The sequence below is a fragment of the Pleurodeles waltl genome, chromosome 3_2 (genome assembly GCF_031143425.1).
Source record: "Pleurodeles waltl isolate 20211129_DDA chromosome 3_2, aPleWal1.hap1.20221129, whole genome shotgun sequence".
Lineage (NCBI taxonomy): Eukaryota > Metazoa > Chordata > Amphibia > Caudata > Salamandridae > Pleurodeles > Pleurodeles waltl.
This window is the reverse complement of record NC_090441.1, coordinates 111,689,067-111,714,621: the sequence shown is the minus strand read 5'-3', so window position 1 is coordinate 111,714,621 and position 25,555 is coordinate 111,689,067. Positions and strand designations below refer to the sequence as shown.

Sequence of the window (25,555 nt, the reverse complement as noted above, 5' to 3'; positions counted from 1 at the left end):
GCATTTGACGTTTTTACTCTCTGACTTCCAAAATACAATTGGGAGACAAAATCGTTCATGGAGATCAATTAAAATGTTATTTTTGACTTGTGTTTTCCAGTGTACTACTGAAGTTCCTACTTTGATTCTAAAGACATCTAAATGTTCAGGTATAGAGGCTTTCTAAAGAAATGCATTTTATGACTCAAAATATGCACCCACGTTCAACTCATGCCCTTCCTGCACTGCTTTAGTAATGCAATTTGTGTTGGAAATTAAAATCCCTCTTCAAAGGCGGAAGTGGACATGGCGAATGTGCCTTTACGCGAAAATGAGCTCACTTGTCATAGATCCAGAAGTAATAACGACCGCTAAGCGAAATTAATCGCGCTTAAACAAGAACATGACAACTTTTTAATGCCATTTTGAGATGAATTGCAAGTCAAAGAAGAGTTTATTTTTGAAGCAGCGCGAGTTATACTATTGTATATATGTGCATATGTTGTACAAAGAGCCTACAAGATTCACAACATAATGCAAAGAGGCGCGTAAAGATATTGTGACAGATCTCCAAACTGACAACAAGGTGACCATAGCCATGAAAGTGAATGAAGGGAAGCAGCCAATGGTGGCCGGGATGCTGTTCTCAGATGCTTCACTGATCAAAGTGACGGGGGGGGGGAGGTGCATATCCCTATACCTCTCCTCTGCTTTTCACGCTGTGGCTGCTACCAGGTAGACTGGGAACAGAAATATCTCCTCAGTCTTACCGGTAAGTGAGAAATGCCTTGCAGATGGATTTCTGCTAGCTTTGCTGTAGCTCAGTGAAAGATTGAACTGGAGGTCTGTTGGTGGGGAGTGGAGGGGAGGGGGTGTGGGGCTGGTGATGCACTTTTGGACTTTTTAAAATGCATTTCACAAAAAGGAGATGGGCAACCAAAACCAAATACAACATGCATCATTCTAAAAGCAGTGCATACTGTCGTCTCTCGCGAGCTCATCCTTCCATTCACTGAGCCACTAAATGTTGCTATTCAAGTCTAAAAATATGGCACCAGCAGCCATCTTGACACGGTTAAACTTGTATCTGAATTTCTGCTTTTGAACTATTGGATGCAGCAAAGCGCTGTGCAGAAAACATTTGGTTCAACATTAGCATCTCAAAAAGAAGCGTTGAGTCCTAGACGAGTACTCTCTTTCCAAGCAGAACTCCAAGGTTACAGTGTTTAACAAAAGGTTATTGCAAAGGAGACAGACCACCGGGCAGCGGGGCAGTTCAGCCCATCCACAGCCTTCCTGTCCTCATATCAGCATTCTCTATGACCTCACAGGCTTCCATTCCCGCTCCTGCAGTGAGGAGGAAAACACAACGAAGGCTTGCACATCTGGCTTATAGATGAAAGTGGTGGATACTTTCATCTACGTAGTCATTCATCCATTAGTCCAAGCACATTCATTCTTTCATTCATACATCTATCCGTCCACGCACTGGCTCATTCTTGCATTCATCCCTCACTCACCTACTATGCCACACACTCACACACACAGGCACGCACAATTCCCAATCAATAAAGGACACTGTTGCCAAGTTATAGACAAGATGTATTGGCTTTGTTGCTTGCACGTGAGGGTCGTGAGAGTGTGTGACTGATCGTCTGCGATGAGTGTGAATGCTTGCGATAGTGTGTGACAGCTGCTCTGAGGTGTGCATGAGAGCTGACATTAGTGTGAGACAGTCAGGCAGTCAGGAGTGTAGAAGTTCTTCCAACAGTTTGTGAATGTGAGAGTGCTGTTAATAGTGCGAGAGCTACTGTTGTGTTGGTGACGTGATGTCAGTAGTGTATGACAGCTACTCTTCGATGGGCTTGAGAGCGGTATCTGTAGTGGTAGTATGAGCAGTGTGACTGTTGGTAGTGTAAGAGGGCTATTTTTGAGGGGCACGAGAGGCTGCTGGGAGTGTGAAACTACTACTCAGTGAGTGAGATTTCCATTAGGTGTGTGAAACTGCTGGTGTCAGGAATGTGTGAGTCATTCTATTGCACTAATTGTCTATGTAATACTTAAAAGCGTGCACAGTGGCCCATGTGGTTGACCTGCACATGTCCTTAGTGTTAGGCATGCTGCCCCTGGGGGAAAAAACCGAAGCGACATAGGTTCCAGTAAAAAAATCAACATTCAGAAGGGTGATAAAGAACAGCGGAATGCATTGAATGATCCCTGAGGGAAACAAGGTTAGATCATCAAGATGAATGCAGCAGTCTGAATTCAGCAGCCTCCAGTAGGCACACTTCTGTAAGTACAATAGGGCGTACACAGTATTCCCAGTGCTGCCATTTAAAATGTTTAAATGCCACTGTGAGAAATATATGTTCACATTGTAGAAACCACGGCCCCTGAAATGCAACATCCCACAAAGGGCAACTAACTGGGGTTTGAAGAGAGGCAGGAAAGACATTCAGGCCCATATTTATACTTTTTTTAAGCCGCATTTGCGTCATTGTTTGGCGTAAAAATACAAAATGCAATTATATTTTAGAAGTTTGCGCTGCTTTTGCGTCAAAAAAGGACACAAATGCGGCACAAAAAAGTAAAAATATGGGCCTCATTGTTTTCCCTTTACCATAGATAGTTGCACCAGTGTATCCAAGCCCTGCACTAAGAGGAGCTATTATTACCTTAATCAGGTGGACCTTTACCTGCCTTCAAGGATGAAAGACTGAGTCGGCCATGTTGATGTTCAACCTTTGAGCTATATGATTCACACTGATCTCGTCAGTCGGGTATTATGAGCTACTTTACCATCTCCCTTAAGAACTATCCTCCACCTACATAGTGACTGAATAAAGTGTGCATATGTGCTATGGCTTCAAACTTCACTCTTCAGGAAAGAAGTTGGTTGACACACAAGATTTATTGGGATCTTATCATCCAGGATAAAGGGAAGAAGCGATTCATGTGGCTTTCTAAGGACTAATAATGTCGGCTTTCCCATACTTAGGCTTTCTTTATTGCACCTTCCTGGCTGACTTTTGGGCCATTACCCAACAGAACCCTATGTGCTAACAGGGTGTCACCACCCTAGCCAACAATTGTTTTCTCTGCATTACCAGGAAGCTAGATAAGAAGCTGACTTTTCACAATGCCATGGAGCAGGTACAGGGTAGCCACAGAGCACACAAGTACAAACAGCCAGCAAATGATAACACAGTGATAGGGTGGACTGGGTGAGGCTACCCTGACTCACACTGCAAAATCCATTTTAGGGCACCTGGAGCAGAGTACACGAATGTGATTGCCGAAAGTCACCCAAGTAGTGGAATACCTATAATTATTTTTGCTATTATTATTATTATTATTATTATTATTATTATTATCATCATTATTATTGAAGATTCGGCCACCACAATGTGTCAGTTTGACTGGGGCATGAAGAGGACTGAGGAGGCCTTTGAGCATAGCAGCCAAGAGAGGTGGAAAAGGGTCAGTAAATGAGAATGCAAAACTGGGTTGGTCTTCTGGAAGGCTCTATAAGTTATTAGTATTTGTATCATTTCTAGAGTGCATTAGACAAACAAGTATCAAAGCAATAGCAAGAAGAGAGAAGCCAGGTATTCCAAGGCAGTCCAGTACAAGCAAATCCCTACACGGTAGCCCCTACCAAAACTAAGATGTAAACGGTCACATTTTGAGTTGCTTGTGAAACAGCAAGTGTGAACTAAGGCTATGGATACATTCAGGAAGGGAGGTCCACAGCCTTGCAATAGCTACAGAGAAGGCTGTTCTCCCCGTTGGCTTTTTTACAATGTGGTACAACCACCTTATATTGTCCTGCTTATCTCAGATGTCTCCTGGGAACATACCTATTCACGGTTGTCTTAAGATAGCTGAAGCCCAGAGAGTAAAGAGCTTTATGCATCAGACAAAGGGCCTTAAAGGCCTTTTGCTTCTTTATAGGCAGCCATGGAGGTGTCTCAGCCCTTCTGTAATGGAAGAGTGCTTGGGTAGATCCAGGACTAATCACGCAGCAGCATTCTGAATTTTTTGAAGCGTGTTTATAGAGAGCTGATTAATGTTTAATTACAGGGCATTATAGTAGTCCAGTCAAGATGGAATGAGAGCTAAGACCCCAGGATCCCTTAGATTTTTTGGAATAAATTGCAATATTTTCCCCAAGATTCTAGTCATCCAAAAACACAAACTAACTGTTCTGTTAATTAGGGTGTCAAAAATCCAGGTGTTGTCAAATATCACATCCAGGTTTTTGGTCACCACTATTAGAATGGGTTGAGAACCACAATTATCTAGCCACCAACATTCAGTTCAGATTGTCAACATCAGGACAGTGCGCGTACTACGGGCGACATAAATGCAAAAACCCAGTCCTTATGCAAAGTCATATTTCATGCATTGTGTTTCTATGCAGTATGTTAACCTTTTGCACTGCAGAACTTTTACCTTGAAAAGTCATTAATGCTGTTTGTAATTCATTGTTCATTTGCAAGGCTTGTTTGCAGGACTACAGGGTGTTGTCCTTTATTCTAAGACTTTCTAGAAGCATTTCTTGCAGCACGGTTGGGTGTGGCTCGTGGGCGGGGCTTGGCTCTATATAAGGGAGCCAGCCCAGCTCCACGTGCTCACTATTCAGAGGTCCCGGTGCAGAGCAGCAGCATTTTCCAGAGCTCCTGTCCTGGAGGCCTATCCAGTCATTTCCAGGCCTGCCCTCGTTTATTTCGTGATCTTCAAGCAGGGCGGTAAGGCGGAGGTCAGGTTGGGCCCCGACCCTGTTTTCCAGTGACACTCGAGTTTTGGGCCTAAACTTCAAATCACGTGTCCGATTGTTTTCATGGCATTTGGTTCTTGATAAGCGTGCGATCATTTCATGGCATTTGTATCGTGAATTCTGAATCGGCAACAGTGTGCCCGATTCAATCCTGGCATTTACTTCTTGGCATTCAGATCGGCAGTGCGTGCGATTATTTCATGGCATTTGTATCGTGAATTCCGAATCGGCAACAGTGTGCGCGATTCAGTCCTGGCCTTTACTTCTTGGCATTCAGATCGGCAGTGCGCGCGATCCTTTCATGGCATTTGGTTCTTGATAATAGAATCGGCAAAAGTGTGCGCAATTCTTTCCTGGCATTAAACTCTTGAATCACAGATCGGCAGTGTGCGCGATCGTTTCATTGCAAGGGAATCTCGATGTTCGAATCGGCAACAAGGTGTGCGATTCATTCCTGGTGTTTGACTTTTGAAATACAGATCGGCAGAGGGGCGATCATTTCTAGACATTGAAATCTAGATGTGTAGTTTGATTAAGGTGCATAATATTCCCTGAGCATTTGAGTCTTGAAACTCTTAATCATAGAGTGACGTAGCAGTGTTATTCATGGTTCTAGTACAGTTCATTCATGCAGAGCAAACCAGGTGCTTTTCGATCTTTGTTATAATGCAGTGACTATTCCAAGAACTAATTGGAGAGTGTCATTCAATGTTCATAGTATTCCTGAAACACAGATTAATTAGAGTGTTATTCAATGTTCATAGTATTCTTGAAATACAGATCCAACAGAGTGTTATTCAGTGTTCAGAGCATAAGAGATTATTCTAAGAACTATTTGGAGAGCGTTTATTGTTCAAAAATATAATATGTTAGTTCTGGAATGTTCATAAGAAAATCTTGCATAACCTTTCTTGATTTCTAGGTACCTAGATTCTTGAGGCCTAGTTATAGTGAAGCCTCAGGCCATTCATGTTTTCAGCATAAGTGTTTATTTGAAACAAAACTTACTGAAAGTCATTGTGATTAAACTTGCAATTGTGTTGTTTAACTCTTGCTTTCACAGGTCTCCTTCCCCGCTGTTCCCAACCCAAAAACCCATTTCCCCACTTGGCCATTCTTTAACTCTGTGCTATATAACTAGTGGAGTTTGGAGCTGCCAAGAGGTGGAAATGTTGGGAACATGCGCAAGCCCCGAGGATCTGGTCTCCTTGACAGAATAGTGACCCCACAATTTTTAATCCTCCTGGTTTGCGCCAAGTTCTCAATATGGCCCCATGGGACGATTTACTTCAGGTAGTTACGCAGCTCCAATTAGATGTAGTTGAATCTAAAAATATGGCAGCCAATCTAGCAGAAAGGGTGGATCAGTTACAAAACAGAGTGGGAAAGATGGAGCAAAGTACTTTGGGTGCGGGTGGGCTTAATCCTTCAACTAACATTTCACTCTCAGTTCCCACACCCATTCCTTTGGCTCCCCCAGAAAGGTTTTCGGGTGATCCTCAGAAAGCACAACCCTTTTTGACTCAAGTAGAATTGCATTTTACATGTCGACCAAACACCTTCCCTGGTGCCCAATCCAGGGTGGCCTTCCTGCTATCCTATTTGACTGGAGACGTGGCCATTTGGGCAGTCCCTCTGGTGCGTAAAGACAGTCCCCTGCTTTATGATTGGACAAATTTTGTCCGGGAATTTGAAAGAATGTTTGATCGAAGAACAGTTACTTTATCCGCAGACCAAGAACTGTTAGAATTGCGGCACGGCAATAAAGACCTAGGCCCTCATTCTGACCTTGGCGGTCTTTTCGCAAGACCGCTGAGTTACCGCCGCGGTGAAGACCGCCGACCGCGGCGGTGTGCCGCTGTGCGCATTCTGACCGCTGGGAGCGTTCCGCCGGAAAACCGCCAGCAGCCACACTGGCGGTCGGCGGGAAAGTGGAGACTGGTCAACCTCCACCGCCACGCCAGCAGAACACCGCCCACAGAATTACGACCCACATTTCTGTGTGGCGGTCTTCTGTTGGCGGTCTTCTGTTGGCGGTCACGTCCCTATGGCTCCCGTCGCCTCCCGGAGGACCAACGCACAAGGTAAGTTGATCGTCCGTGAGGGGAGGGGGTGGGGGGGTGTTGTGTGATGTGGGCGTGCATGGGGGTGTGCGTGTGAGTGTGTAGAGGGGGTGTGTGAGTGCGTGTATGCGGGCGGGGGGTGCTGATGTGTCTATGGGTAATGTGTGCTGTTCGGCAGGTGCGCATGTCGGCATGTATGTGTGCGGGTATGTGTCCCCGTTGTGTATGTGTGTGTAGGGGGGGTGTATATGTGCATGTTGGGGGTGTGTGCATGTCGGGGTACATGTATGTGCATGTCGGGGTGGGGGTGGGGAGGGGGTTCGTACCACCTCTGGGGGGCGGCAGGGGGGTGGAGGGTGTGGGGGGAGGACTCGGGTGGGTAGTGGGGGGTGGGGGAGACCCCTATCAGTGCCAGGGAAGGAATTCCCTGGCCCCGATAGTGCTTACCGCCATGGTTCGCACGGCGGTTCCCGCTCGCAAGAAACCGCGGCGGTAGGCAGGGTCATAATACCCTTGGCGGTCTTGGGACGACCGCCGGGCCGGAGTGCGCAAACTCCAGCCCCGCGGTCATGACCGCCGTGGCGGTCGGAGTGGAGAAGTAGCGGTCGGTCGCGGCGGGGACCGCCGCGGTCAGAATGCCATTTTTAATACCGCCGGTCTGTTCGCGGTCCGACCGCCGTCTCTCCGCCGACCGCCAGGGTCAGAATGAGGCCCCTAGTTTCTTATTTGGCTATCTTTAATCGGCTGATAGCAGAAACATCCTGGCCTGAAGAAAAGCAAGCAGCCCTGTTCTATCAAGGACTCAAAGATGAGCTAAAAGACATTCTTGCTCAGATCGATCCTCAACCCACGGAGTGTCAAGATCTGATAAATCTTTTTTTGAGATTAGACCATCGTCTTGCGGAACGACAGGGAACACGCAAAAAGACTGAGAAAAATTCCTGGCATGTTCATGAGTACAGAGAATCACAATTTCAGAGTGAGAACAGTCCTGAACCAATGGAAATTGAAACTATCAGGCGGCCTTTGACAAAAGAGGAAAAAGACCTACATAGAAAGAACGGACAATGTCTTTACTGTGGTCGAAAGGGTCATTTCGCCAGAGAATGTCCTGCAAAACCCAAAAGACAGACAAACCTCTACCAAGAAGGTTGTAGCAAATGCACAGATCAAGCAGAAAAAATAGAACACCCAAGGTGTACAGAAGGAATGCTCTTGGGTGTAACCATGGAACCTTCACAAGATGGTAGAAAGAATTTACTTGAGTCAAGACATCTAAGGCTAGATATAGAAGTACTGGTAAAACAAAAGACTTATCTACAGAAAGCCATAGTCGATTCTGGATCTACTGGTAACTTTGTTGATGCACAGTTGGTCCAAACATGGGGGATCCCATGCACCAAGAAGAAAACACCAGAAATAGTACAAGCCGTAGATGGAAAATTCTTAACTGGAGGCCCAGTGACTCTTCAAACTGTCCCCTTGTCGGTGATCTGTAATGGGGGGAATCAGGATACCAAGCATGAAGAGAAAATTATCTTTGATGTCATCCATGCTCCTCAGTATGGAATTATCCTTGGACTAACGTGGTTAACTTATCATAACCCTGAAATAAACTGGTCAGAAAGGAAAGTCGTGTTCTCCTCCTTCTTGTGTAATGAAAAATGTCTCCAGGCATACATTGTCACAAATCCTTGCAAATCCCACATAGCCATAGCCGCTGAAACAGATGTAACGCTGCCTTTGCAGTATTCATCATTCCTTGATGTTGTTGACAAAAAAGAAGCCTTCTCCACCGCCCCAGTCTTGACTCATCCAGATACTGACTGTCCATTCATAGCTGAAGCAGATGTTTCAGACATGGCAATTGGGGAAGTGTTATCACAACACAACAAAGTTAATTACCAAACGGACGAGCTAGCCAGACAAGAATCTACCATGTTACCCGCAATCCAGTCTCCTAGGTCTATCATTGCTTCAGACAAGGTTCTTTGCATCATAAAAACCGAAGACTTTTTTGAAGAAATACGTAATTCCTTCACCATTGAGAAATGGCAGACATGGGCTCAAGCTGATCGCAAGAGGTCAATCAAACAGGGACTACCTTTCCATGATGCTCGTTTATTTGTTCCAACTACCAAGTTGCGCAAGTTGTTATTTCATTGGTTGCATGTTATACCTACGGCAGGTCATCCAGGTATTCCTAAAACTCTTGAATTCATCCAACGGTACTTTTGGTGGCCTACTTTGATAAAAGACATCAAGCAGATGGTAGCTAACTATGAAGTTTGTGCTCGCATTAAGTCAAGTCATTCAAAACCAAAAGGATTGTTACATCCTGCTACCCTGCCAATCACGATTCCACTAGAAAGTTCACTTAAACCAGCCGTGTCAGAGATGATTCAACAACTCCATCAAACCCAGAAACAAATACAGCAACATCTAGATAAAGCTAAACAAACTTATAGGAAGCACTATGACAAGGAACATTGTGAAGGACCCCAATATAAGCCAGGTGATAGAGTGTGGCTTTCCACACGCCATATTAACTTCAAGAAAAAGCATATGTTTAATCCCAAATTCATAGGTCCTTACACAGTCCTTCAGCAAATCAATCCAGTGACCTATAAACTGCAGTTACCAAGGTCACTACGTATTCATCCAGTATTTCATACTTCACTCCTGAAAAGAGCTGTCCAAAAAGTCCGCTCCCAACCAGCTCCAGTTCTAGTACAGGGAGAATTGGAATATGAAGTTAAACAGGTGCTGGATTCAAAATTTAGAGGTCGTAATCTCTGGTATCTAATATCTTGGAAAGGTTACGGCCCTGAGAGCAATTCATGGGTTTCCACATCTGACATTCATGTTCCACGACTAGTGAGGCGTTTTCATCGCCTACATCCAGACAAACCAGGCCCTAGAGCGCGTTTGGGAGGGGGGAGTACTGTCAACATCAGGACAGTGCGCGCACTACGGGCGACGTAAATGCAAAAACCCAGTCCTTAAGCAAAGTCATATTTCATGCATTGTGTTTCAATGCAGTATGTTAACCTTTTGCATTGCAGAGCTTTTACCTTGAAAAGTCATTAATGCTGTTTGTAATTCATTGTTCATTTGCAAGGCTTGTATGCAGGACTACAGGGTTTGGTCCTTTATTCTAAGACTTTCTAGAAGCCTTCCTTACAGCATGGTTGGGTGTGGCTCTTGGGCAGGGCTTGGCTCTGTATAAGGAAGCCAGCCCAGCTCCACGTGCTCACTATTCAGAGGTCCCAGTGCAGAGCAGCAGCATTTTCCAGAGCTCCTGTCCCGGAGGCCTATCCAGTCATTTCCAGGCCTGCCCTCATTTATTTGGTGATCTTCAAGCAGGGCGGTAAGGGGGAGGTCGGTTTAGGCCCCGACTCCATTTTCCAGTGACACTCGAGTTTTGGGCCTAAACTTAAAATCACGTGTGCGATTGTTTTCATGGCATTTGGTTCTTGATAAGCGTGCGATCATTTCATGGCATTTGTATTGTGAATTCTGAATCGGCAACAGTGTGCGCCATTCATTCCAGGCATTTTCTTCTTGGCATTCAGATCGGCAGTGCACGCGATCAATTCATGGCATTTATATTGTGAATTCCGAATCGGCAACAGTGTGCGCGATTCATTCCAGGCATTTACTTCTTGCCATTCAGATCGGTAGTGTGCGCGATCATTTCATGGCATTTGTATAGTGAATTCTGAATCGGCAACACTGTGCGCGATTCATTCCAGGCATTTACTTCTTGGCATTCAGATTGGCAGTGCGCGCGATCATTTCATGGCAATTGTATTGTGAATTCCAAATCAGCAACAGTGTGCGCTATTCAGTCCTGGCATTTACTTCTTGGCATTCAGATCGGCAGTGGCGCGATCCTTTCATGGCATTTGGTTCTTTATTTTAGAATCGGCAACAGTGTGCGCAATTCTTTCCCGGCATTAAACTCTTGAATGCCAGATTGGCAGTGTGCGTGATCGTTTCATTGCAAGGGAATCTCGATGTTCGAATCGGCAACAAGGTGCGCAATTCATTCCTGGTGTTTGACTTTTGAAACACAGATCAGCAGAGTGTGCGATCATTTCTAGACATTGAAATCTAGATGTGCAGTTTGATTAAGGTGCATAATATTTCCTGAGCATTTGAGTCTTGAAACTCTTAATCACAGAGTGACGTAGCAGTGTTATTTATGGTTCTAGTACAGTTCATTCATGCAGAGAAAACCAGGTGCTCTTCGGTATTTGTTATAATGCAGTGACTATTCCAAGAACTAATTGGAGAGTGTTACTCAATGTTCATAGTATTCCTGAAACACAGATTCAATAGAGTGTTAGTCACTGTTCATAGTATTCTTGAAACAGAGACCCAACTGAGTGTTATTCACTGTTCAGCGCATAAGAGATTATTCTAAGAACTATTTGGAGAGTGTTTATTGTTCAAAAATATAATAAGTTAATTCTGGAATGTTCATAAGAAATTCTTGCATAACCTTTTTTGAGTTCCAGGTACCTAGATTCTTGAGGCCTAGTTATAATTAAGCCTTAGGCCATTCATGTTTTTAGCATAAGTGTTTATTTGAAACAAAACTTATTGAAAGTCATTGTGATTAATCTTGCAATTGTGTTGTTTAACTCTTTCTTCCACAGGTCTCCTTCCCTGCTATTCCCAACCCAAAAACCCATTCTCCCACTTGGTCATTCTTTAACTCTGTGCTATATAACTAGTGGAGTTTGGAGCTGTCAAGAGGTGGACATGTTGGGAACATGCGCAAGCCCCGAGGATCTGGTCTCCTTGACACAGTAGAGCTGTTCATTCCAAGCACCACAATTTTGTTTATTTACCCATTCATTTTCAGCCAGTTCTCTCTCAACCAACTGCTGACTTCCTGCATACAGGCCTGAATCCTGTTTGCTGCCGCTTCCCAGTTATCCAAGATGGAGACGGTGATCTGGGTATCGTCCGCATAGTACGACTCCTGGAAGCCAAAAGATTGTACTAGTTTTGCCAGGGGGGCAACATACAAGTTACGCAAAGGGCTTTGAGGTGGATCCTGATTTAAACATGACTGAGCGTTCTGAAACATTATATCAATTTCACAGCCATTTTTTGGATCCTTTGAAATAGTGTTGCAAACCCGAATGAACTATGAATGTAAATGATAAACACAATAGGGGACAAAAGTGATTGTTTTGGGACCACGCATGGCAATGAAGTATCACTAGACTGGTAGGAGGGAACTGAAATGGATCTTCTCACTCACTAAATGTATGTAGCCATCATCACTCCCATTATATATTTATCTCAAAATACCATATTCGTCTTCTACTAAAGCCACATTGTCCTTATTCTCATTGGTGGTTTGGAGTCCAATAGTTCATTTCAAAAGCTAATTTTGACATATACATATAGTTTTACATATATAATATGAATATCAGGAGCACATTATACATCAATGTCAATACCTTATGTACTTTAAACTTAATTTTTCACTACTATTAGTACAAGTTTAAATCAACAGTAACCAACACCATCATAAAGCATATTAAAAATTAATCTCATTCCTCCTACTTAAATCTCTCGAGCCCAGATTGAGTCTGTAGGAGAAATTGGATTCCTGGATGAGTGGGGTGAAGCACTTCTTAAGCAGCAACCACTATTCTTGTTGGGGTGAAAATTAACCTATGCTTTCCGTCTGGTAGCTTGGCACAAAAGCAGTCAGGTTTAGAGGCAATATGTGAAGTATTTGTGAAGCACACAAATAGTAATACATTGAAAACACAACACAAGAAAATTCCCACATCAATTTAGAAAGATAGAGTAAAATGTAACACATTATTTGACACCAAAATGCCAAAAGTCCAATTAGTAAAACTGGAATATGCAATTTTAAAGAGAAGGGTAAAAATAGTTCTTAAAAGCACAAAGAGCTAAATGTGGTTCTCTGGTCTTACCAGGTGAAAACAAAGTTATAAGTTCAGGCTGATCACGATGGAGTACAAGATGGCTACAGGGACCAAGTTAGCCGCACTAGAAATGTATCTTAAATCATAGTTGCAGAGCTGGCTTTTGTCAAGGCTGTATTGTGTCAGCTCCGTTGAGGCACTGCAGAGAGCTGTGTCAGGTTTAGGTCGCTCTGCATCGGTTCCGATGAGATGACAACTGGGATGGCAGAGCACTTTCAGCCTCACTTCAAAGGGTTCAGGGCTGGAGGGGCACCACTTGGTGGGTAGAACTTTCAGCAGGCAGAATCCAGGTGTATGATTCAAGATGGAGGGAGCCTTTTCTGTCCCTGAAGCTCTGGTTAGGAGGCCAGCCAGCTAGTCCTGTGAGTCACTCTGGTGGTCCTTGGCTCAAGAGGCAGGTCTATTCCTTCCTACTCAGACAGCAGGTCAGAAGGGCAATAGAGTAGCAAAGCAGTAGGACAGGCCTTCTTGCAGCAAAGCAGCACAACAGTCCTTCTTCTGGGTCTTCCACAGGTCCCAATGTGTACTTAAAAGTTGCATCTGAGGGTCCACTACCTATATCTCGTGCCCAATTTGAAGTGGGGAACGTCCTCCGCCTACAGAGGTGTCTGGAATTGCCTTCCCCCTACCCTCTTCACAGTTTGTCATGGGGTATAAAATACTTGTGTAAACCCCTTGTGAGTGTGCTATGGCAGCGTCTTTGTGACTTGGAAGTGTTGTCATTGACATCTCCTTGCCCTGAACGTGACAGAGGTAGCTCATCCTGCCACACCTATTCCTCCTTTGTCTGAATGTTTGGCAATAATTCACAAAGATCAACTGCCAGCTACACCTAGTCATGTGACCCAGGGACAGGTTGCAGGCACCACATGATTAGGATAAGAAAATGCCAGGAATCTAAAAGTAGCATTTTCAGAACTGTGACTTAAAATCTAACTTTAGTACTAAAGAGAGGTTTATATTACAATTCTGTAGACACCAAACTCCAACTTTGTACCTGCTCCCAATTGAAAGTTATCACATATTTAATTATAATAGGGTAACTCAATGTTATCCAATTAGAGAGGTAAGCTGCACAGTAGTGAAAAACACATGTAGCAGTTTTTCACTACCAGAATACATAAAATTTGTTTCACTTTGAAACACACTGCATATTGCATTATGGACTGTTTAGGGCCTACCCTAGGTTTCACTTATATGTATTAAAAAAAAGAGGTTTAGGCCTGGCACAAGGTTATTTTGCCAGGCTGAATGACAGGTTAAACCGCATACACAGGCTTCAGTGTCAGGCCTGAGACAGGTCTAAAAGACTACTTAAGTGGGTGGCATATTGAATGCTGCAGGCCCACTAGTAGCATTTAATTTACAGTCACTGGAAACATGTAGTACCACTTTACTAGGTACTTACAAGTAAGTTGAATGTGCCAAGTGGGTGTATGCCGCTTTTGTCATGTTTAAAGGAGAGAGCACAAGCACTTTAGCAATAGTTAGCTGTGTTAAAGTGTGCAGAGTCCTAAGGCCAGCAAAAACTAATTCAGCGAAAGCATGAGGAAGAAGGCAAAAGTTATTTCTGGGGGGGAGGGGGAGGAATACTACCCTAGGACTGACAAGTCTAACAGTCTGGTTCAATTTGAGTGTTTATATATGTTTGTAATTGACCATAGTATTTGAAGGGGACACTGACTTGGTCAGATAATGCACTTCTCCCTGAGGGAGCTGCAAACTTGGGCCTGCCGTGAGGGCAGCACATTAGTGAAAGGTGAACAAGCTAAATAAAACAACCAGTTCATCTTTCACTTCTCCAGATTGCCTGCAAAAGAGTTAAGTAAGTGACTGAACCTGCCTGCATGGGGATGTCTGGGGTATCAAGGAACCAATTTCCCACCTTTCAAGAGACTTTCATGGTGAGAAGGTGATGCGCCCCCTGACTTCTTCTTTGACTCAGTGCCCATTAATAATATTGCGCAGAGACAAAATATTCCCTCAGTTGCATAGCAGCATACATCCATGGAAGTGAAGGAACACCCCCTAGTAGATTGGACCGGCCCACATTTAGCACAAGTGTGATCTGTTTCACAGAGAGGGCTACACAAGCATCTGCAACCCCTTCTGTAATGCCAAAGTGACCCGCCAGATCAGGAAGTAGGAACACACGTCCCTTGCCCCCAGTCACTTTGTGCAATAAGTCCTGAGATGCTTTGATGGTTACAGTGGATGTGCTAGAGACTGGTGTACAAAACTGCCTAGGCATTACAAATGTGTCGCCAAGCCAGTCTGCCTTCAGCATGGCTGAAATCAAGCTACGATTATCTAACTCTTGCTCAGTAAGAGAGCTAAACCAATGAATTTTCTAAACTTTTCTTGGCTCAGAATATACATAGTATACCAGCAGCATTATCATGGATGAGGGAGTGACTTGATAGTGAGTTTATTGTGATAAGTTGTGATTTATGTTCAAAACTTGAGCAACTTGTGAAGCTCCAGACCACGTATATGAAGTCGCCATGTGAAACATGACATCTGTAGTAAGAATGGTTGTGTCCTCTATCAGATGATCCATGGGAATTAGTAGAGAGGACATTGTTGTCTCACCCCCTAGGAACTTTCAGTGACTCTGAAATATGCCCATACACTTCGGCTCTAGCTATGGAACTGGACTCTACCTGAGTAATCAACAACCACTGTTCACTTCAGTAACAACAGGAGAAAAAGGCCATTCTAGCAAATCAAAGTCCTTTTCAGCATTGAGAATGACCAAGACAGCAGCTAAGCCTGGATTCAGCCGGTAAAGGGCAGACAACAGAGAACATAAATTACCAGAGGTGTTCTTATCTTGTATAACCTCGGATTAATCTGGCAGATCCAAATCCTGCCATCTGGGAGATGAGGCAATAGTTGATAAGAAGGGCATAGCATGCTGTTTTTATCAAGCTCGAAAACAACTGTAGTCACAGCTTCCCTGATGGACGGTGACATCATTCCCCTCTACCTCCACCCACCTTATCAGTGAATAAACCATGTTGAACAACCTCACCACCACCACAAACTACTATAAGTGCTGTGAGAAAGTAGCCTCTTTCTAGTACGTTTACCGCAATGTTTGGTCTGTTTGTCAATGGGTTTTGAATGTGTCACTGGGATCCTGATAGTCAGGACCCCAGTGCTTCTGGTTTGTGACCTACTTGTCAGTATGTCTCATTGTTTTTGTCAGTATGCTTGACTGTGTCACTGGAGTCCTGCTAACCAGGACCCCAGTGCTCATGCTATCTCTGGTTCCAAATTTGTCCTTACATACTGGTAATGCAGTATTTCACTCCAAATTGGCATACTAGTCCTCCCTTATATGCCCCTAGTAAATGGTACCTAGGTACCCAGGGGCATAGGGGTTCCAGGGGATCCCTATGGGCTGCAGCATTACTTTTGCCACCCATAGGTGGCCCATGCAAAGCCTTCTACAGGACTGCCATTGTAGCCTGTGTGAAATAGTGCATGCACTATTTCACAACCATTTTCACTGCACTAGGTCACTTATAAATTACCTATATGTCAGGTCTTCTAACCCTGAAGGCTGGGTGAAAAGTACCTGTGTGTGAGGGCACCCCTGGACTAGCAGAGGTGCCCCCATGTCATCCAGGCCCATTTTCCCAGACTTCGTGAGTGCGGGGACACCATTTTACGCATGCACTGGACATAGGTCAATACCTATGTCCAGCTTCACAATGGTAACCACAAATATGGCCATGTAAGGTGTCTGTCAACTGGAAATTGTACCCCAATACTGATTCCAGTATTGATTGCACAATCCCATGCACTCTGGGGGCTTCACAGTGGACCCCCAGTACTGCCATACTAGCCTTCTGAGATTTTACAGGCAGCTCCAGCTGCTGCCACCTCACAGACAGGTTTCTGCCCTTCTGTTGCTTGAGCAGCTCATGCCCAGGAGGGCAGAACAAAGGATTTACTTTGGGAGAGTGATGTTACCCTTTGGAAATAGGTGTTACAGGCATGGGAGGGGTATCCTCCCAGAGCCTCTGGAGATGCTTTGAAGGGCACAGATGGTGCCCTCTTGCATAATCCAGTCTACACCTGTTCAGGGACTCCCAGTCCCTGCTCTGGCGTGAAACTGGACAAAGGAAAGAGGAGTACCCACTCCCCTGTCCATCACCACCCTAGGGTGGTGCTCAGAGCTCCTCCAGAGTGTCCCTGTGTTTTGCCATCTTGGATTCTAAGGTGGTGGGGCACTCTGGGAGCATCTGAGTGGCCAGTACCAGCAGGTGATGTCAGAGACCCCTCCTGATAGGTGCTTACCTGGTTAGGTGACCAATCCCCCTCTCAGGGCTATTTAGGGTCTCTCCTCTGGGTGTTTCTTCAGATTTGCATTGCAAGACTCCAGCAGGAATCCTCTGCATCCTTTACTTCATCTTCTCCAATGAAAAAACAACAGCTGACCGCTCCAGGAAAGCTACAAAACTGCAACAAGGAAGCAAAGACAACTTCTGCAACATTGTATCTTCAGCTCCTGCCAGCAACTGCAACAATTTCCAGGTCGTGCAACCTCTGAGGACTGCCTGCCTTCAGCCTGCACCAGAAGAGCCAAAGGAATCTCCTGTGGAGTGATGGAGTCACTTCCCTGCTTCAGCAGGCACCTCTTTGCAGCGATGACCGACCGGTGGCTTGGGTCCCCTCTCCAGATGACAGGTGTGGATCCAGCAACACAGGTGGTGGACTAAAGTGACTTTGACAGTCCCAACGTCCAGCTGTCTACCTTTCGTGGAGGTAAGAGCTTGCCTCCCCACGCAAGACAGTACCCCGTGCATCACGTGACTTGCAGTTGCCAAGGCTTGTGTGTGACCTCCAAGAAGTTCTTGATGTACAGCACAGCCTAAGCACCCAGCACTCCATCCTGTGACAGCTTTCTGAGTGGTTCTCTGGCGGCGTGGGAATCCTTTGTGTCATGCTGCATGGGTCTCATTTGCACCTTCTATGTCCCCGTGCTGTGGGACTCCTGTGCATGCTGCCTGGTGTTCTGAGGGCTCTCTGAGTTGCTGAGAGCCCCCTCCTCCTCCCCCTCCAGGGTAGAGGCCACCAGGTCCCTTTTGGTCCCGGGCAGCGCCATTTTCCGATAACCGTGAGCTTTGCATGTGCCAAAGCTTGTTGGCGGAATCCAGCAACACAAACCAGACTGCATACATCCATCCAGCGTGGGACATCATCTGCACCAACCAGAAACCCGCATTTGTCTTCTTTGGTGCAATACTGACTTTGTCTTCTCAACAGTGGTTCTTCTTTTGTACCTTCATCCGGGTTAGCAGGGGATCCTGTTCTCCCTGCACTCTTCAGTGCTTCTTGGACTTGGTACTCTTCTTCCACAGGTCTTCAGGTCCAGGAATCCATCATTGGTGTCTTGCAGTCTCTTCTGGTTATTGCATAATCTTCTATCAAGACTTCTTGTGTGTTTCAGGAAACTTACTGTGATTTACTCCTGTTTTCCTGGGCTCTGGGATGGGGTCTATTACTTACCTTTGGTGTTTTCTTACACTCTCAGCGCCCCTCTACACGCTAACCTTGCCTAGGTGGGAAACCGATGGTTTGTGTTCCCCCTAGGCCCATTGCAACCTATTGTGATTTTCACTGTTTGCACTGTTTTCTGACTATTTACTTACCTGTTTTGGCTACTAGTGTATATATTGTGTATAATACTTACCTCCTAAGGGAGTATAGTCTCTAAGGTATTTTTGGCATTGTGTCACTAAAATAAAGTACCTTTATTTTTGTAATACTGAGTATTGTCTTTCATGTGTGTGCGTACTGTGTGACTACAGTGGTATTGCAAGAGCTTTGCATGTCTCCTAGTTCAGCATTGGCTGCTCTGCCTACAGCTACCCCTAGACAGCCTGGCTTCTAGACACTGACTACATTTCATTAATAAGGGATAACTGGACCTGGTATAAGGTGTAAGAACCTTTGGCACCCACTACAAACCAGGCCAGCCTCCTACAAGTGCTACATGTATCTGAGCATGAATATGTACCTACTAGCCACCATCTAAGCTAAAGTAATGCAGCAAAGCTTATCTCAGTACTAAAGCTTCAAAATATTGCAGAGAAAATAAATTTCAAATTCTTAAGTCTAACAGTGTATTCAACTGAAGTTCACACATATGATGTGTCTTGGTCGAGCCCAGGGTCATAGTTGAAGTTCTCTAAACATGGCTCATCCCTGGAAATCACACAATAGAACATACATCACAGGTCATACGGCATCGTATAAGCATCGGTCAGCGCCTCCACAAAAACTGCAAGCAGGTGTAGAGTTGGATATCTTTAATTTCTTGTCAAACTCAGCAGTGGGCTCATCTAAGCCTGGGGCTTAACCTCTAGTGAGATTCTCTGTATATTTGACTTCACTTCTGACACACTCATTTGTTCAAAAATAAATTGTCTAATGTTAAAAATGTCACTTTTTATGACATCTCCCCCACTTTCTGGCAGATATTGTTGCTGTGTTTTTTTACTCTGTGCCATGGGACTCTGCTAATGGGACCCCAATACATATGAACTGATCCCTAAAACATGTCCAAATTGGATATACTCCTAATCTGCATTTTTAATTTACATGTAAGCCCAAAGTGTGTGTTGCAAAGTGTACTCAGGGCCTTTAAGTTAAATACCACCGGTGGACTGCAGCACCTAAAGAGCATCCACAAGAGTGACAATGCAAAACATGACTGCATGCCTACCACTGTAGCCTGTCTGTGCAGTTTTAAAACTGCAAATTCAATCTATGAAAATAACCCCTTTTGAAAGGCCTAAACCCTCCTTTTAAATATTTAATATGTCACTGCTAAAAGGCCTTAAGTGCTCATAAGGCAGGATGTATAGTATTTAAAAGTAGAACATGTAAAACTGTAATGTCAAACATGTGCTTACAGCCCCTAAAAGCTACTCCCAAAGCAGCAGAATTAGCTATTCAATGGAAAAGCATTAGGATAAAATATTTAACTAATTATATCTCTGCTTAGGTACCAGCTAAAAAGTGTATTCTTTTACTTTTTACAATATTTATTACAAGGTCAGTTCACTGGTGAAGTCACCTTTTACCTAGCTAAAGCCTCAAGAAGTAATTTTGCATGACCTTCCATCTATCACCCAGGAGCTGATTAGCTTCCTTGATAAGGCGTGAGCTTGCTTCCAGATCTGATAGAAAGCCTTTGAGTGTGTGGAGGTGATCTGTTCATTTCACGGGATGACCACCTGAGTTGTACCCAGGAAGTTAATTAACTTAAAAGAGGCCTTCCTTGTCACAGGCAGGTGAACAAAACACCTGAGTCTGATCCTTCCTTTGTCCATTTAGACAGCCAGGTACCAAACCTAAAGGGAGAGGAGCTTCTCACAGAACCAATTTTGAGTGAGCACAAAGGAGGGGTTAGTCATTTCCCAAGCCACACCTGTGGGGTGAGCACAGAAGCTCTCCACAAGAGAAGGAGCTGGATTTGGGTAGACAGGGCTTCTGTTGTATTGTGTGCATTAAGGAACACAGAAACTATTGCAGGGTGAGGGGCTTACACCTGGGAGAATGTTCCTATTGGTTAGGGAGAGGACAGGAGTCACCTCTACCGACAGGCAATTGCCAAGCATACTATGCAATGCTGCATAGATTTTTATAGTGTGCTAAGCACCTGCAAGGGTATTCAGGCACTTGCCGGTGGGTAGGCAGGGGTTTGCCTGGAGTTAATCGAACAACAAGGTCTTCAGCTTCCTGCAGAATTCAAGGAGTCAAGGACTGGACCTTATATGGTGCTGGAGGTAGTTCTAAGGTTTGGGGTGATGTGTGAGAAGGCGCAACCTTATGCTTCGATCTTATATATGTGGGGGTTGTGCGTGAGTGAGGGACTAGAAGAGTGGAGGTGCCTGGAGGATTGGTGGAAGTGGATGTGTGCAGGGCATATGTTGTGCAGTACTTGTAGGTGTGCATTAGGAGTTTAAAGTGGATGCTTTTGAGTATGGGGAGCCAGTGGAGTTTCTTGAAGTGTGGGAGATGTGGGTGTGTCTCGGAGGTTGTGGACGAGCCTTGCTGCACCATTCTGGATGGTTTGGAGTCTGCTTAGGAGCTGTGTATTGATTAAGGTCTAGACATTGCCACAGTTAAGTCTACCTATTAAGAGAGCTCATATTTTCCTGGTATTTTGTGGTATACACTTGAAGATTTTTCGCAGCATCTTCAGCAGGTGGAAGCAGGTGGAGTTAAGAGTGTTGAACTGTGCTGTCATGTCCAGAGGTTCATTCAGGATGAGTCCCAGGTTTATGAAGTGGGTGATGGGGGTAGGGAGGGTCCAGGATAGCTGGCCACCAGGTGGAGTTCAGAGGGAGGTTTTGTTTCTGAATATCACCACTTTGGTTTTATCTGTCTTGAACTTGAGGCGGTTGGACCTTATTCACCTGGCTTGTGTGATAAAGCAGGTGTTAAAGTTAGACTTGGTCACAGGGGTCTTATCTGGAAGGGAAAGCATGAGTTGGGTGTTGTCTGCATAAGATGGAATGTTGATTTTGTGGAATCTGATGATGTCAACTAGTGGTGTTATGTAGATGTTGACCAGGGTTGGGCTGAGAGGTGATCCTCGGTGGTCCCCATCAATGGTGTTTCTGGTTTTCGAAGTGTAAGGTGTCATACTGATTTTCTGTTTCTTCCCATCAAGAAGGAACATATCCATTGAGGACAGAGCCTTTGATGCCAGCCTTTTGGATTATTTTGATCATAGTGAAGAGGGAGACCTTGTCAAAAGCAGCAGAGTTGTAAAGCTGGACAAATGCTGCGGTTTGCCCTAGGTCGAGGACCATTCTGATGTTGTCTGTAGTTGTGATGAGTGCGGTTTCTGGCATGCGGTTTGGTTGGAATCCGGGTTGTGAGGTATCCAGAAGTTGGTGTCAGTATGAATGGTTGGTGAGTTGTCTGTTTATGGTCTTCTCCGTGCTTTTCCTGCATAGGGTAGCAGGGAGATTTGTCTGTATTTTGCTAGTTTAGTTAGGCCTGACAAAGGTATCTCAAGCACAGCTTTTATTAGGGTGTGTTTCCACGCATCTGGGAAAGTGGCAGTAGGGATAGAGGAATTCACCCCTGGGAACCTCCTTAACAACACTACTGGACCTGTAGCAGGCAAAAGAAGGACTGCACAAGCTGTTGTGGCCAGTGAGGAGGCCTGAAAGGCTGGACCTCCTCCCAGTCATACACAGGAAAGAGAAGAGGACTCCAAGAGTCATAATACTGACCTCATTTTAAGCCACAGAGACACAACAAGCTTCTAGAAGTCATTTTCCTGATGATCCCAGCTGACCAGTCCTAACTAGACCTGCCCTTGACCCTGCTGTGACTTCTGCTGGAGAGAGTCTTGACCTCCAAGTTCTGTTCATGAGGCCCTGGGATCCTTGGTTGCATCAAAGTGCAGTCCTCCTACTATCTTGAAAAACCTGGGACATAGAAACTCTGGTTCCAAAGAGCTCTGGAGGAACGAGCAAACCTGGCAAGTCAATCTGGCGAAGCTCAATTGCCTCCAGCCAAAGATTCAGGTTGCTCCCGATCTGAGCTTTTCATAGCAGCAAATCCGTTTCAGCAGAATATCCTGCACGGGATATCCAGCATCATGGAGTCCTGTTCGGCTACAGCTTTCTGCTTTGCCCATTGGAAGAAGTCCAAAGATAGAAATCTTCATCTGGTGATGGCATCAAAGGTATCTCACTGGCGACGGACCTTCCTGGGGCACAAATTTTTAATATCGCCCTGAGCTTTCCTGCCAAAAGTCAATGGCTTTACCAGGACCTCGTCTGACAGCATCTTGGGGCATTTTTGGCCATAGCATGATGCCTTGCCGTGCTGAAGATTTCTGACTTCCATGTAAGAGATTAAGTCAGAAATTGAAACCTCCAATCAGGATGAACCTGGTTTCTGTAGCCAACCTGGGCTCCATCACGCCTAGGTACCAGTCACTGTCAAGTGCAGCTAGATGACCATGCTTTGTGATTAACACTTACACTATTGTCCTTTAAAAATGTATGAATTCATATCACCGGTTTCCATTTTTAGATTTTTTTCATTTTGGTATCATTTATTCATTAAATTGGTCTCCATCTCCATTTTTGTAAACTGGATTGGGATTTATTTTTAATGTGTTGCATTTTTACCTTTCTAAGGGCTAGATGTATCATGCATTTTTGAAGTCACAAGCAGCCAGATCGGGCCGTTTGTGACCACAAAAATGCATTTTGGTATGAATGAATTCCAATTTGCGATTCAGTAACTTGTTACCGAATCGCAAATTGGAATTGCGACTACCTACCGATTTGGTATTAGGAAGGGGCGTGTAAATGGCGTCCCTTCCTAATACTGAATAACAGCGGTATGCAGGAATGTTTTGTGACTGAAATGCAGTCGCAAAACATCCACATTTTACCACTTACTTCAAGTAGGCAGTAACCCATTCACAAATGGAAAGGGGTCCCAAAGGGACCCCTTCGCCTTTGTGAATGCATTCAAAAACATTTTTTAAGAGCAGGCAGTGGTCCCATGGACAACTGCCTGCTTTTAAAAAATGAAAAGGAAACTTTTCATTTTTATTTTTTAAAGGAAAACGGGCTGCATTTAAAAAAAAAGATTGCTTTATTTAAAAGCAATCACAGACATGGTGGTCTGCTAAACCTCCAGGCCACCATCCCTGTGATTTATCGTTTCCTAATGGGTCGCAAATTGCGACCAACCTCATGAATATTATTGAGGTAAATCACCCATTAGCAAACGCAAAATGAAAACTCCATGAGTTTCGTACATTAGACTAGCGATTAAGTAAATTGCAATTTGCAGGGAATCGCAATAAGGTGATCGCAATTTATTAAAATGATACATCTGGCCCTAAGTGGTTTTGTACTTTTGAATGCTTTATATTTTTTCTCAAGTTAAACCTGTCTGCTTTGTGCTATAACTGCCAAAGGCTCTGCCCAGGTTTAGATTAATAAAACCTTTACTGAACCTCACAAAAATAGTGACATTACCTGTGGTGGAGTACCATCCAACACAACTAATAATCCATTTTCTGACCTCTATATACATCGGATAGCCACAACCGGGATATATTTTCTAGGTATTTGGCAATCTGTGATTCTGACATTTTGGATTAAGAGGTTTCCTGTTAACACTTTAATAATGTATAAATTGTCCATCACCAGCTGCGCTGTTGGGTCCTCAACTCCTTTCACTATGTTCTTCTCCCTGGCACTTCTAAGATTCCACGTTTAGTTAAATGTCTGAAAGGATAGTAAAAGCTCTCTTGGATGTAATAGGGGATTTAGGTTTGTTGCCGGATCTATCTAACTCAGAATCTAGTACCAAGTCACCACTGTGGAGCACATCATACTGTCTTCATAGATTTAGGTAAACACTGAGGACCATGTGTACAAACGTTTTGCAACTTGATAATCAGTAAATTTAGCTATGTGAATGAATACTAAATTGGTACTTTACTGAAGGAGACTGGTTCACTGGTTTAGAGGGGTGAAACCTTCCTCAAGCAGCAATCACAATTCCTGTCAGGGTAAAGTCATCAGCAACTCCAAATCAACCTATGCTTAATCCCCTGGTAGCCTGGCACGGAAGCAGTCAGGATTAGCTTAGAGACAATGTGTAAAATCTTTATGCCACACCAAAACAGTGATTAAATGAAAACACAACATAAGGAAAATTCCACATCAATTTAGAAAAATAGAGCAACATGTAAAAAAAAAATTGAGACCAAAACAATAAAAATTAAATTCATAGAACCTGAGATGTGCAATTTTCAAGGTTTTTATGGAATAAAGTACAAAGAAGCAAAACTCAACAGCTACAATTATCTGGTAATGGCAGACTGGATCCACATCACAAGTTCAGGCCGACTGCAGTGGAGCATGGGCCAGATGTAGGACTGAGATCAGTCTGCTGAAATTACCTTGTAGCCAGTGCACTGAGATGCAAAGTCCTTGCCTTGGGCTGAACAAGCCAACATCGAGCAGCCATTGACAAGGAACTGTGGTGTGAGGTCTAGAGGAGTCTGTGACCATAGACAAGCTGTGACCTAGAGTCAGGCATCAAGATATATTATGCTGTGGCAGAGTCATGGGCCATCAACAAGGATGTGCTACGTGAGATCTGTGTCAACCTCAAGGAGGGACGAGGGCTTGTGGAGACTTGCACTCTAATATGTCTGCACTGAGGATGAGATGTGTCGCACTGAGCTGATGTCAGAATAGAGCTGCATCAGCATCACGTAAGCCACTGGGTCTTGTGAGGACTTGCACACAAATACATCAGCATTGAAGTAGAGCTGTGTCACGCTAGGCCAGAACCAATGGAGTGTTGTGTTGCGCTGCGTCGAGATGCAAAAAGTTGGGTTGACATGGAAGAAACTTGCTACATCCCTGTAGTTTCGAACAGAGTGGGGCAGCCAAATGATCCTTGGAGATTTATTTGAGTCCTGGGTCCACACTTGCAGGCTGGATTCAGCAGGATAGCTCACAACAGCAGAAGAGTCCTGGTGCAGCAACAGTAGACCTTGGGAAACAAAGTAGTCCTCGGTCAACAAGAAGGTTGGAGGGCAGACTTCACAGCTGGACACTCCTTCTTCATAGCACAGGTTACAGGTCCAGAAGTAATCTAAAACGTTGGGTCAGATTGTCCACTAGTTATCATATGTGCTGGCTTTGAAGTAGGAGACGTTTATTGACAGTTCC

At 44.5% G+C, this 25,555-nt stretch overlaps 1 protein-coding gene across 1 annotated transcript in view; it reads right to left on the bottom strand.

Annotated features, from left to right (window-relative positions):
• The window catches only part of GALNT17 (polypeptide N-acetylgalactosaminyltransferase 17), a 1,750,844-nt gene that overhangs the window by 1,631,552 nt on the left and 93,737 nt on the right, over positions 1-25,555 (bottom strand). The window lies entirely within an intron of this gene.